Source organism: Denticeps clupeoides, chromosome 8, assembly GCF_900700375.1.
Source record: "Denticeps clupeoides chromosome 8, fDenClu1.1, whole genome shotgun sequence".
In the NCBI taxonomy this organism is placed as follows: Eukaryota; Metazoa; Chordata; class Actinopteri; order Clupeiformes; family Denticipitidae; genus Denticeps; species Denticeps clupeoides.
In genome coordinates, this window is record NC_041714.1 from 15,016,924 (window position 1) to 15,030,404 (window position 13,481).

Genomic DNA, 13,481 nt, shown 5'->3' on the forward strand with positions numbered 1-13,481 from the left:
AAGCACCCTTATTGTAACATGCAGGATCAAATGACACTAACCACTTTGATGATTAACATATCACTTTGGGTGATATGTCTACACTCACATAAATGAATTCATAAGTTACATGAAAGGTAATGTCGCATAAATTCAACAGGTGAACAATCATGTCCAATGTGTCCCTTTTATTATTACTGTCCTTTAGTAGATACATTTGGTGGCATTCACCATTGTTCTGAGTGAAGTGACTGTCATTGTGAAACACTGCAGCACAGCACATGGTGACACAACAAAATGTGTCCTCTGCTTTTAACATTCACCCTTGGTGAGCAGTGGGCAGCCACGACAGGCTCCCGGGGAGCAGCGTGTGGGCACAGCACCTCAGTGGCACCTTGGCAGTTTGGGATTCGAACCGGCAACCTTCTGATTACGGGGCCGTTTCCTTACCTGCTAGACCAACACTGCCCCACTACTTCCTTTTGTCACATCCTTGCTTCGGTTTCACTTCACTGGTTTATTATCTGTTTATATTTATTGCATGATATCCCCGTGTTGTCATGGGATTCCCCCCGGCCCTCCATCCAAAGGCACACTAGGTGAATTGGCAACTATAAGTTCTCTGTAGGAGTGTGTGTGTGTGTGTGTGTGTGTGTGAGAGAGAGAGAGTGAGAGAGAGAGGTTGCACCCCTGCACATGTCTGAGTTCCTGCTCCGTGCCTGTTCTCAGGATGGGCTGCAACCCTGAAAAACCGGAGTAAGCGGTTATGAAAAGTGAGTGAGAGCATGAGGTTAACAAAACAAAGCTGGTTTTCTTTATTAATCATCCACGGCCTTTCCATTAAAACTAGATTCCCAGCTCCTAAACATCCAGAGATGAAGGGGAGGAATTCCTCCACACATCCAGCATGACCACGGCTGTTTCGGCTTCATCGTTCTCATCCGCCACGTTTTCTTGCCCATCCCTCTCTGAGCATTCAGCTCTCCGTGCAGAGCATCTCCGGATTACCCCAATGTTGAGGCTGACTTTGGTGATGAATCTCTTCTTGTGTGATTAGCAGGATCTCAACCCAACGTGAGGACATAGACTACAAAGCCTTGTCAGAATAGAGAGAGAGAGACGTGGATCACACGGCATAATCCTACAGAACAGGCTCTGCCAGAGGGCCAAAGCAGCTGTTTCTCACTGTGCATCTTGAATGGGCTGCAGGAAAGTGTCTCACGTTTCCAGCTTAGGATATAAAGTAATTTAAACGAAAAATAAAATCCTTATCAGTGCTTCAGCCAAAGGGTGCAAAAGGTCTGCATGGGGCTGACAGGTTCCCTTTCTTAGAGTATAAGGGAGAAAATCAATATTTCAGCCAGTGGAAATGTCCTTTTTCCTTTCTGTCTGTGTTTTTATGTGTTCATCGTGATGCTGGCTGGAACTTCCTAAAATGTATGTGGAGTTTGCTTTTCTTTAGCTATTAGTCTTTTCTGTCTATCGCACCAGTGGTGCATTTATGTTTCGAAGCAACAATTCACATAAGTTCATACCAACAGCTGCTTCCATCCATCAGTAAACTTGATATTTGTGGTTTTTCTTCCATATTTAGATCTAGTTTTCATGTTTTTGCAGCTTTTAACAGAGCTCATTGTGTACATCATCCAACATCAGTCTAACACCTCAGAACGTGACATTTTCAAAGCCGGACAAGGATATAAGCAGTGACGAAATGGCTTATGTTAACTTTGCAAAATGAGGAGCCGGTTGTTTTGCTGGGAACACCCTGCAAACTGACTCTTCAAAGCCCCTTGCGTGACCCAGTTTAGCAACCCCAGCTATTGCACGACGCTCTTCTCTTGGATTTCCTAAATGGGTCACAGCAGGAGAATTAGAATTTCGCTCAGCAACAACAGCAGACTTCCTCATGAACAAGCGGTTGTAGTGACAGCAGATGAGCCAAGATCAGTCATCAGCCCGAGAAAACTGATGAAGCGGAGACACAATCTTGACTTCTTCAACCTCTGAGCAAGTGGTCCCGCCTCTGAGTTTTATTCAGTCACAACAGCCGTACACACTCAGAGTTAAACTTTAATGCAAAACTTCCCTATGGGCAGTCATATATCCCCTAACAAACCCATTAAAAAGTCATGAAAAGCACTTCCTTTTGGTGTATGGTGTAGCAGCGGAAAAGTTTCAGAAGCGCATAAGTAATTAGTCCAGCGTAGCACATTAATTGCTGAAAGATTTATGCATGACGAAAAACTAAATTTTCTCCATACATGACACATTGATTACTGCAAGCGACCCGAGACACAAAAATATAACGCACAGCCTCTGCCTTCTGGCTGCAGAGACTTCCCAAAGTGACTGTATGTATGTGAGAGAATATTTTCATCAAGACACACAGCTAAAATATGCATTATTTTTCAGTCCCCACACATCAATTTGTAGCGGAGCCCTTTTTCTGCAGCTGTCAAAAGAATTTAAATCTTTTGGAGTAACCAAGTGCACAGATTGAATGTTGATAGAAGGTAATTTTTTTTTTACCATTCCACTTGCAGAACACATGAAGTAGAATGATATTTCTGGGCAGAGTTTTTACACCTTCCACAGACCATTAATGGGATTGCAATCGGGACTCTGCAACACCATCCCTTCACTTTATTTTCCATCTTTCCCATCATTGTTTCTGATTTGTGCTGAAGTAGTTTTTATCCCAACTGTTACAATTTTTAAAAGATGCCCAATACTCATGAAAAGCACAATATAGTAGAGCAACCGCTATATATATGTACAAGTCAGACATTTCAAATCAAATTCAAATTCAAATTTTATTTGTCACATACACAGTCATACACAGTATGATGTGCAGTGAAATGCTTTCTGCAACTGCTACAGACCACATTATTGCAAAACAATGAACCAATATGCAAATATTGCAAACATAACCAAGTATTACACTTTTACGTCTTTAACATAAAATATGTGTAACTGGTAGGGTGAAGGTGTGCAAATGAGTTACAGTTTTTACAATGTTTAAAGAAAGAGAGAAAGAGCCATAAAAGAGCCACATTCTCTCTGTGTTGGACTTCAGGGAGCAAAAGCGCTTCCCTGATCGCAGCAGAGAGAAGAGACCATTGTTGGTGTGGCTGAGGTCCTTCACTATCTTCCTGGCCCTGGTGCAGCACCGTTTGCTGTAGATAGATTGAAGGTCAGGGAGCTTGGTACGGATGATTCGTTCGGCTGATCGAACCACCCTCTGTAGGGCTCGCCTGTCCTTCATGGTGCTGTTCCCGAACCAGGTTGAGATATTTCCCGTCAGGATGCTCTCTATGGAGCAGGAGTAGAAGTTCCTGAGCACCTTGGAGGGCAGTCTGAAGTCTCTCAGGCGTCTGAGGTGGTAGAGACGCTGCCGGGCCTTTTTCACCATGGTGTTGATGTGACAGGACCATGACAGGTCCTGCGTGATGTTAACACCGAGGTAACGGAAGCTGTCCACTCTCGACTCGGCCCCGAAAGACCTTCAACCCAAGTAAGACCGTACCTGTTCTCCTGATTCATGAACTCCTTCCTGTCGCCCTGTCCTGCCCTGTCTCGTGTCTTAACACGCGAACGACAACATCAGTGTGGTCAGCCGGGAGATGCCAGCAACGTATGAGGCCCTCATACAACTCGCGCTGCGGATTGATCGCCACCTGCTGGCACTCCCGAAAACTGCAGCCCCCACTCCGACCCTGCATCAGACTCCTCGACCACCTCTATCACCACCTCAGCCCACCGTCACTCCTCCAGAGCAGAGGGGGGAACCCATGCAGCTGGGACGGACAACCCTCACGCCCGAAGAAAAGCAGTGGCGTTTTCGGGAGGGTTTGTGTGCATACTGGGCTTCCCCTTCACACCTCCGCCTGACCTGCCCTATTCGTCCGGGGAGACGGGACACCCAGCAGATCAGCACGGCGCGATCAGCTGGGTCCCTTCCTCCACATCTGATGACACCGACCTCCCGACTCACTCTCCCGGCCGTCCTGGAATGTAATCAGCGAGTCATCTCCACCACAGCCTTTGTGGATTCCGGGGCGGCTGGAAATTTCATAGACCACTCCTTCATCCGACAACATCACATTCCCCTGGAACTCCTCCCAAGTCCTCTCACAATCACCTCCGTCATCCTATCTCCGCAGGACCCATTATTCACCGCACGGTCCCTCTTCATCTCCGGCTCGACTCGCATGTGGAGAAGATTCAGTTTTTAGTGACCAATATTATCACCTCACCACTCCTCCTCGGGTTTCCCTGGCTGTCCCTCCATGAACCCCACCTTTCCTGGTCATCGGGCGTGGTGTTGGAGTGGGGAGCGCACTGCCATCGCCATTGCCTTCTGCCACAGCCCTCCCCGTCTGCCTCCTTGAACCCAGAACCGACCCGTCTTGTCCTAGACCATGTCCCCTCCTGCTATCATGACCTAGTCCCTGTCTTCAGTCCAGCCAAAGCTGCCCAGCTGCCTCCCCACCGACCAGGCGACATGGCCATTGACCTGCTGCCAGGAACCACTCCCCCGAAAGGACATCTCTACTCAACACTCATCTCTACATCTCTAACACACATCTCTACTCAACACTCAACACCGACTGTACTGTAAGCTGGAGAAATGCGCCTTCAAACCGGCGCTCCACCATGTTCCTGGGTTTTACCATCTCGTCCCAGGGTGTGGCCATGGAGCCCAAGAAGCTGGAAGCAGTGGCGTCGTGGCCCCTACCCACGACGCTGAAGCAACTGCAACGGTTTCTTGGGTTTGCAAATTTCTATCGTCGCTTCATCCGTGGCTACAGTATGGTCGCAGCACCCCTCACTGCTCTCACCAAACCTTCACCACGTCCGTTCCGCCTAACCCCTGAGGCCATTCAAGCTTTTAAATCTTTGTGTCGTCATTTCACCACCGCCCCCATTCTTCAACACCCAGATCCTTCCCTTCGTTTGTTGTAGAAGTGGACGCGTCAGAGGTGGGTGCTGGCGCCGTCCTCTCTCAACGCGGTCCGGACCGGAAATTGCACCCGTGTTGCTTCTTCTCGCGGAAGTTCACCCCTGCACAGCGGCGGTACGGGGTGGGGGACCGGGAGCTGCTGGCAGTCAGGTTGGCCCTCGAGGAGTGGCGGCACTGGCTACAAGGCAGTGACACCACCTTTCTGGTCTGGACCGATCACCAAAATCTCATATCGATCAAAGCTGCCAAACAACTCAATTCCCGCCAGGCGAGGTGGGCATTATTTTTCGAGCAATTCAACTTTCAACTTTCCTACCATCCCGGGTCCAAAAATCAAAAAGCCGATGCTCTTTCCCGTCAACACGCCCCAGACTCACCGTCCTCTGACCCTGAACCCGTTCTTCCTCCTCATCGCATCCTAGTCCCTCTCCGGTGGTCCCTCGAGACGAAGGTCCGGGCGGCCCAGGTGTCCGACCCTGGCCCAGACAACACCCCTCCCGGGTGCCTGTACGTCCCAAATACGTGCCGGCCCGATGTACTGCATTGGGGCCATTCCTCCGTCCCCTCAGGCCATCCAGGACGCCAACAGACCCTCTCCTTCATTCGCCGAGCGTTCTGGTGGCCTTCAGTACGGCGGGACGTGCAGGCCTACGTCTGTGCCTGGGCCAAGACTCCCAACACTCCGGCTGCTGGGCCCCTGCGTCCTGTTCCCATTCCTCATCGCCTCTGGACCCACCTCGCCTTGGACTTCATCACCGGCCTCCCTGAAGCTAATGGTATGACCACCATCCTGACCAAAGTGGATCACTTCTCCAAAGCGGTCCACTTGGTCGCCCTGCCCGGCCTACCGTCCTCTGCCACAACCGCTGACCTCGTGCTTCAACACGTGGTCCGCCTCCATGGGTTCCCCCAGGACATCGTCTCTGATCGGGGACCCCAATTCGTCTCAGCTGTGTGGAAGGCGTTCTGTCGCCTCATTGGATCAACCTGCAGCCTCTCCTCTGGCTACCATCCCCAGACCAACGGTCAGGTGGAGAGGGCCAACCAACAGCTGGGATGATACCTGCGGTGCTTTGCGTCAGAACACCAACGCACCTTGCCCGGGTTTCTCCTTTGGGCGGAGCTGGCAGACAACCTGCAAGTCTCCTCCGCCACCGGCCATAGCTCCTTTGAGATCTGCCATGGATATCAGCCCCCCATCTTCATGCACCAGGTGCCTGCAGGTGGGGTCCCCTCGGCCCGTCAGATGATCCGCGGTTGCCGAAAGGCCTGGAAATCTGCGCGGTCGGCCCTCCTCATCGCCTCACGAAGGATGTCCACCCAACATGATTCCATCATGTGACCGGGAGTAACACGGAAACGAGGTAATGTGACTCCTATATATTAGGCTAGAGAGCAGCTGCCAACTGCTCAGTCATTGAATGACGCACGCCATTCGACTCAGCCCCGAAAGACCTTCAACCCAAGTAAAACCGTACCTGTTCTCCTGATTCATGAACTCCTTCCTGTCGCCCTGTCCTGCCCTGTCTCGTGTCTTAACACGTGAAGGACAACATCAGTGTGGTGTTGCGGCTCGCGCCGTCCACTTTCGCAGGTAAACTCGGAGGAACTTACCTGCCTCCCTGTGTCCCACCGCACTGAGGTCTCTCGTCTCCTCCTACACGCCTCTCTCGTTCTGGTCCCGGTTCGCGTGTCACTAACCCTTTGTCATGATCCGGACCGGCAGGGGTTACTCCAGATCCGGATTTCAGACCGGAGTTTCATGTTCGTCTCGTGTAATGTTTCCTGATCGTGTTCACCTGGTGTGTATTTATAAAATTGTATAAAACTATCCTGTTCTGTTCGATGTCGGGTCATTGTGCGTGTTTATGTTCCCTTGTCTCGTGTAGTCTGTATTAAACCCCTGTTGCGTGAAATTGTGCGAATGCGTCCTCCTTCATCGCTATGTCCAGCCCACCCATGACACTCTTGGATTCTCTTGACCAGTAAGACAACAGGCTTGGTAGGGTGGTAGTGGCCTAGTGGGTAACACACTCGCCAATGAACCAGAAGACCCAGGTTCAAATCCCACTTACTACCATTGTGTCCCTGAGCAAGACACTTAACCCTGAGTGTCTCCAGGGGGACTGTCCCTGTAACTACTGATTGTAAGTCGCTCTGGATAAGATCGCCTGGTAAATTCTGTAAATGTAAAATTTTGGTTTGACACTTTCTTATCATTCACTCATGTTAATTAGCATCTCATGAAGTGGCTTTTGATGATGACAATAGTGAACAAAGCAGACATGAAGATAAAAAAAAATGCTTCATCAAAGAAATATATCAAAAAATGTTGGAACTGGATTCTTCAAAATTGCCTCAATCCTCCATTTAATGCTCCATTTCTGAAAGACAGGGTATGTGCATATAAATGTTTAATGTATCGTATATATTTTGTCAAAGTCTTTAAAACACTCACAGAAGAGCAACTGATAGTTGATTAAATTATGAATTTCCTGTTTATGCTACCAATAAGAATGATGGGATGACAAAGATTCTACATGGGATGATACAGATTTTTTGATATTGATGATGATCCCAAGTAAACTCAAAAACAATAATATTAATAATTGGACATGGACATGGATTTAAATGGATCTTATATATAATACATAATATAGCCTGATGTTAATTTTTGCCAAGGGATTTATTGGTTGAATGTAATGATTCAGATCCCACTCTTCAAATGCAAAAAATACATATAGACAGCAAAGGGTCCTAAACAAAAACAGGAAAAAAATGATCACTCACACACTACCCCAGTGAGAATGAGGGGAACAGGACAAAGTGGTATAAAGTTGGATACATAAAAAAATATAAATGACAGGTGAGAACAAATAACAGAGCTAGGGAATCATGAGACAAATCAAACACAAAGGTCAGTGACTCAACCCATTTTTACTTGTAGAAAAGAACTTCACTTTGGAACACAATCACCATTTAGTTCACAGTTAACCTTTAAATTCTCATTTAAAGGTTTAGAGGATTCTAGCTTAAGTAAGGAGTTATCCAAATACCACTGACAGTTCCACCTTGTCATAGAAACATGATTAACTGCATGGAACCACTGTCACATAAACATTTGTGGGTTTTATAGTTTTACCCTTAAAAATACTGATAAGTGACTTTGTTCTGATGCTCAGGGGGTAATAATCAGCCTTGACACACCAACACGCCAGCTCACACAAATCAGTCCAAAGCCATTTATGAGCAGAAAGTGCATTTGTATGTGAGTGTGTGTGTCTGCACCGTGGATGCTGAAGGGGTCCACTGTGAGATTAAGAGAATTGAATAGAGCTACGCAGCGTACTGTGGCATCTGAGCAGCTGCTGGGCCGTTAGAGGGCTTTGGAACAGGCAGGACCACATGGTGGGTGGAGCCGGAGCCATGTGAGCCACATCGCACGACCATTATCAGGGCTGATCAGCCCTACACATAGGCTCAGGGGGTCTATATCGTGGGCTCAAGTGTTTGAGAAACGTGGCAGGCTCAGTATACACATCGAATCTGTTAGCATTCTTTTTGTTTCTCTCTGGGTTCTTATTCATGGACTTGTGGCCAGCTGCCAAAGTACCTATTGCTTCCTCCAACAGAGGCAGTCAATGTGGGAGACGGCGTTGGGGAGTAAGAATTTAAGCTACGTGTGGTCTGTCATATTTTTGTGTCTCCTTCGTGCCCCCAAAATCGAGCATTTCACCATCAAAGTCAGGAGAAGAGCCCAATAGGTTCTGTCTGAATATTCCATGGCAACCAAAGACAAATCTGCACCAGCAAAATGTCCATAAGATATTGATACAACACACCTGCTCTGGCAAACTGAATTCAAACCAAGTGTAATGTCTTTGGAGAAAACACACAAGAGGACGGCCGAGATAAATTCTCTGTTGATTGCAATCGATGCGGAGCCCTGAAAGATCGAAACAAGGGCAAAGATTGGAGGTGGGATTCCTTTATCAGGGGCTCAGCCACCACAGTGGGCTGTCTTAGAGCAAAAGAGATCTTCAGAACTGGAAGAAAAGAAGAGGAAGGGTGCAGGCACAATAAAGACAGGTTCCCTGGAGGACAACAGGAGAAATAGAGAATTGCAAATATGATCGTGCAGCACGGGCAGCTTGTGAGTTAAGACAAGTTTAGCTGGGGCTCAACATCTCACCAACACCCTTGTGTACCATACGAATCCTCTTGGTGGACTAACATAGCATGAATGCTATGGGACTGAATACTTTTGGGGCTGAAGAGGGACTCAGGGTAGTTAGCACATTAGCACGTTAACACTGGAACACTTACTCCTTGTGACCATGACAGGAATTGGTGCTCCAGACTTTTTACAAACCTGTCAAAGCTTATCAGTGTCACACAATTGAGTCTACAGTTTACCTGATTAATTTCTCAAGCTGAGCACCAGGCTGAGTGGAATAGATCTACCTACCTGACAAATGACATTCATAATTTTAGGCGAGAGAAATGGTAAAAGGAGACAAATTGAAGACGCATAATAAAAGGATTGCACAGAGGGGGGACGAAGTCATCTGATGCTGATAACGACTCGCGTTGTGACACTTTTTAATTTCCAATCTCAAGCTTCGGACAGCCCACCTGCTCCCTTTTTTTCCCTTTTGCTAGTCCTTTGCAGCTCATAAACTGTTTTGTTCAGATGAAAATTACAATATGTGGAGGTGAGGACCTTCAGTTCTGAGCATATGCATGCTGCTGCTTTACGCTGTGAAATCACTGTGGTGTAAAGTTTCTTCTCCAGCTGCTGCATGCATGCACATGCCTTTTATGCACTTATATGCATGAGAGAATCCAAAATAAGTATTCTGATTATCTAACTTTAGAAAAAATGTACAATCATTAAATAACTGCTTAGTCATTACACATCTATTTTACATTACTAATAATTTTTTTACATTATGGAACAAAATTAAAGACAAAGAACTATGAAATAACATGTGAGGTTATGTAATAAACAAAATAGAAAAAAATGGTAGAAAAGGAACATTTGAGTCTCTCCAAATCAGGGAGCTTTTTACATTGGTCATTTACACTGGTAGATTCTCACTGAAGGCATCAAAACTATGAATGAACACATGTGGAGTTATGTACCTGGTCTCCACAGTCACCGAACCTGAATGCAATCGAGATGGTTTGGGGTGAACTGGACCGCAGAGTGAAGGCAAAGGGGTCAACATGTGCTGAACACCCTCCTTCCCAAAAAACATTTCAGGTGACGACCTCTTGGAGCTCATCGAATGCCAGAGTGTGCAAAGCAGTAATCAGAATAAAGGGCGGCTATTTTGAAGAAACTAGAATGTAAAACATGTTTTCAGTTATTTCACCTTTTTTGTTAAGTACATAACTCCACATGTGTTCATTCATAGTTTTGATGCCTTCAGTGAGAATCTACCAATGTAAATGGTCATGAAAATAAAGAAAACACATTGAATGAAAAGGTGTGTCCAAACCTTTGGCCTGTACTGTATACAAAAACAAATTAAACATGTGCTGTATGAATTTTGTTAAAGCCCCAGTCCTAGTGTCAGGGACACAACAAATGCACATACAGTTAACAATTTATTACATATTACAAACAAATAATAAACACACACACACACACTTCACACTTTCAGTAATGAATAGTTTTATTAATAAATAATAAATATGCTGAAGCAGTTGTAAAGTAACAAGAAAGTCACCCAGAAGTTACACCTACCACTGCCTGAAGACATTAAGCCCTTGACACTCATTCGCACTGATTCTGTGAGGTGATTGGTTAAATAAAATACAGCTACTGGATAAAGAAGGAGAGCTGTTTATAGTGCTGAGGTTTTAAAGCAGCACCACAGACAGCTCCGCATGTCTAATCAGTGACAAGATAGAAGTTATGTAATCGTTTCATGGATTAAATACATGGCAGGGTGGGTCTTTCTGAGCTTAAGAGTCTTAAACAAGTTTAAAGCACTGCCAATGACTTTCTATAAGGAGACATGCAAAGTGGTTTAGTTTCTATACATTTCTACACAGCTGCTGTCTTTTAAAATATAGTTTTACTTCTATGCTTAAGCATCAAGCAAATGCTTAAGCATTAAACAAGCAAACAAAAATCCCCCCTACAATTACATGTAGAGCAACACACACAGTAAACTTCAGATCCTTTTGAGGTAATCTAGAATCTATAAATGTTAGAAACTGCATTTTATTAATGCAAAAAAAAAAGTAATTTTCTGTTCATATGAAAATAAACACAGCTGAAGTTTTGTCAGTTTACGTCATGTGACCCATACACTATGCAGCAGGAGACATCAGCTTGACACCCCATAGTGACATGCAGGCAAAGGTTCAAGATATTTTTCCATATCTGAATAATACAACAGTGATTTTCTAAAAACTACACCTGAATGACAGCTATCCATGTACTTCAATTTATCAAACACCTTTCTGATATGTTAGAAAAGACAATCATTATCAAGTCAGAAAATCTAGATATTGAATTGTTGCATGCTGCATTTTTATGAGCAGAACCTTGCAAGCTACCAGCTATTTCACACTAGAGGCAGGTGAACTGCAGCAAAGGTAGCCTAGACAGAAATATAATTTTGACATCTAAAACATCTAAAACTTAGAATGTTGTCTACTTCCCAGTCATCAATTTTACATTGTTTTTATAGAATTTAGCAGACACCCATACCCAGAGTGATTTACAATCAATAGTTACAGGTACAATCCCCCAGGAGCAACACAGGATTAAGTGTCTCGCTCAGGGACAGAATGCTATTTTTTTCAGTCACACAGGCATCACATAGTCCACTTGCTCCGAGGGTCAGTGTGGGAACAGCTTGTCCTTGCCACAGCTCCAGATCCAGGAACAGCATCTGGATGGAGGCTGAATCAGTGACGGGCCACAGGCTGAAACATTGACTTCTACACAATCACCTTTCCTACAGTGGTCTGATTGTGAAGCTGGCCAGAAGCAGTGCTGGGACTAGCTTGCAGTAATGTGCAGCCCAGCTCATGGCATCTCACATGCTTGTCTCGACAGCGGCTCTGCTCTGTAATAACTTAGTCACATCGGCTCCCGCTTTGAGTGCCTTTGATGTATCTGCTGAGACACCCACCAGGACCATCCATCTGTCTGAGGGTGGGCTGTGAATCCAGGCTACGCAACCACAGGCAGGGTTACAGAGGGCTGGCGCCATGATTGGCGGCCCATTCTTTATGCCGATAGGCCAACAGGGGGTCGGCTGGCCATCTGAGAGCAGACACTATGGTGTCATTACTGTAAAAAGTGCCTAAAGAAAGACTCAACGACTCTCTGGTGAACAGATGGATTGATAAAGAAAGCAGACATAGAGCGATAAGTTGGGTCCAGGAGGAGAGACACAGTGGAAGCCTAAACAGAGGAGGGATTTTGAGGGATGGGACAGTCCATGTTGGTCCTTATATAAAACGGGATTAGAAAACACTGCCATCCATCCCGCTGCAGATTCTGAAGGGAGCCAGCATGGCAGGGACGTGAAACAGACGTGGAGGCCCTGTAGACAGAGGAATGATGGCAGGATGTGCCCCTCTCTTCCTTCTGGTGTCGAGCTGAAGATGATTCAATCTCATAACTATTCATTTCAGCTGCATCATCAAAGCACGATGCAGGTCCCATGGCAGATTTACAGTCACATATTATAAACAAGAACCAAAGAGCATTGACACAAGAGCAATATAAAGTGTCATGAATCTATGTAAACTAGATCTATACCACAAGGTGATGTGGCACATACTGTGAGTTGAGTCTGCAGTCTGGCTACAGTAACAGGGAGCCTGATATTTCGGTGCTGCAGTCAAGTTGCATGTTTGGTACCCCTGAGAACTTGGTTCAGCAGGGATCCCTGTGTGTACACATCTGAAGTCATGGGTACAAGTGATCCTGGATCTTTGTTGCTCTCACCCCTCTCACTCAGCACCTCCTCTACCAGAAAAAGAAATATGTTACAGCTCTGTTCATTCTAACAAGCCACTGACAGAAGGAGAAGTCGTGTGTATCAGATGCTCAGACATAATCTCCCCTGCTGATGTGAGACAAATTAAAAGGTAATCATCTGTTCAAACTGATTGTGATTGATCATCTGCATCCATCCCATGATTAGGGTACAGGCTTCCAGGGTGAATAATGTGTCTCGAGATGTGGCTCCATAGGCTGCATGGATGGTCCTGGGTGTCAACATCACTTTTAAGTAAACAAGGAAGTTCAAGGAACTTCGAGAGCTGGATTTTTATGAGGATGCAACCGACAAAGATCTGACCTTTGTTTTGTTTGTGTGAATCCTTCCAGCCTGGTTAATTGGGTCTGTTTTAAACTATGAACAATTACTCAACCTGAAAGTTGTTCCTCACAAAGGGCTGCCCTTTAAAAGTTCTCTTCAATGGAGTATATAGAGTAAAATGAGTCTGCAACTTGACACACATCCAGTGACTTCTAAGTGTATAGACTTAATGTCAGACTTAC